Below are 2,070 nucleotides of genomic sequence, written 5' to 3' on the forward strand. Positions count from 1 at the left end.
CTCATTAAAATAAAAATGAGGAAGAACATGGAGATTTATTAAACATTAATACAGCAGCAATGAAGAAAATGACAAGAAAACACAAAAACTAAATGAACTCAGCAAAACATTGATGTGGAACAAGGAAACCAGCAGCAACATACACACACACACACACACACACAAAGAACAAAATGGCAGCAATCAATTCATACCTATGGATAGTTACACTGACTGTCAATGAATTAAATGCACTAGCCAAGACACAACAGTAGAATGAATAAGAAAACAAAGCTCTTCAGACTTAAACACAAAGATAAAAATAGACTGAAAATCAAAGGATGAAAAAAATATATCAAGCTAACAACAATGGAAAAAGAGCCAAAGTGACCAAATTAATGTCTGATAACATAGAATTTAAGGCAAAAAAATAGCATAAAAAACTTAAGGACATTATCTCATAATTAAAAGGTCAGTTGAGCAAGAATACATAACCATAATAAGTACCTATGCTCCCAGAGAAAGAGTCTCAATATATGTAAATCAAACTCTGAGAATTGAAGATATAGACAACTCTTGAGTACTAGCAGGAGATTTGGATACATCACTTTTGATGACAGACAGGACAAGTAGAAAGAAAATGAAGACACAGAAAGATTAAATAACACAATCAACCAACTTGACCTCATATAATGTACACTCCAACCAACAACAGCAAAATAAGCATTCTTTTCCAGTGCACATGAAACATTCTTCAGATTAGACAACATGTTAGGTCACAAAGCAAGCTTCAGTAAATTTTAAAACATTGAAGTACTACAAAGCATCTTTTCAAATCACAACAGTATAAAATTAGAAATCAACAAACAGTAAGAAGATGAAAAAAAAATCAAATACATGAAAATTGAATAACACTCTGTTTAAAAATTCCTGGATAACAGAAGAAATGAAAAATAAAATTTTAAATGCCATTGTTGTTGTTGTTGTTGGTATGTGCCATCGAGTCAATTCCGACCCATAGCGACCCTGTACAGGGTTTCTGAGGCTGTAAATCTTTACGGGAGCAGAACACCTCATCTTTCTCCCGCGGAACAGCTGGTAGTTTCGAACTGCTGACCTTGCGGTTCGCAGCCCAATTCGTAACCACTACGCTACCAGAGCGCCTTAAAAAGAGTGTTCAGAAGGCAATTTATAGCAATAAATATATACATTAAAAAAGAAGAAATAACAAAAATCATTATCTTGCCTAACGTCTCCAGCAATTAGAAAAAGACCAGCAAAATAAACCAATAGCCACCAAAAGAAATAGTAAAGATTAGGGTAGAAATAAATGAAACCAAAAATAGAAAAACAATAGACAGAATCAATAAGATAAGAGGTTGGATTTTTTTAAAGAATAAATAAAATCAACAATCCAATAGTAAATTTAAAAAAGAAGGAGAAGATGAAAATGAGTAATAAAATGAAATAGGTGATTGCCACACAGAACCAACAGAAATTAAAAAGATAATGATATATAATATTATGAAGAATGATACTCTAACAAATTTGAAAATCTAACAGAAATGAATAAATTCCTATAAACACATTACCTACCTAAACTAACACAGACTGAAGTAGAAAAGTTGAACAAGCCCATAAAAAGAGGAGATTGACCAGGTCCTTAAAAACTCCCAACAGCTACTTACTAGTGGAAGTGGGGAGAGGGCAGCAATGAAGATATGGGCTGAGTTGGACCACCTTCCATAGACTCCTGTTGACCTTGAGATGAGAAAGAGAAGAGGAAGGGCTGGTTGGTCCAAAGTGTGTCGAGACTTGGGGACTCCTGAGTCTATGGAAAAGGACCTAGCCACAGAGAGCTAGAACTGACAGTGAAGTGTCCAGCTGATATGAAGTGAGGGGAGATACACAAGAATACCCAAACTTGCAGATCATACCCATTTGACCTAGCTTCAATGGCTTGATGATCAGAACTCGACTAGAGGAAGATAAAGAAATTAGATAAAGGAAACAAGTGTAAATTGCTACAATTTGATGAACTTGAACTATACTTATGGATCCAGTAGCTGATATCCATATCCAATATCAACC

This window comes from Chrysochloris asiatica, unplaced genomic scaffold, assembly GCF_000296735.1.
Source record: "Chrysochloris asiatica unplaced genomic scaffold, ChrAsi1.0 scaffold00029, whole genome shotgun sequence".
Classification (NCBI taxonomy): domain Eukaryota; kingdom Metazoa; phylum Chordata; class Mammalia; order Afrosoricida; family Chrysochloridae; genus Chrysochloris; species Chrysochloris asiatica.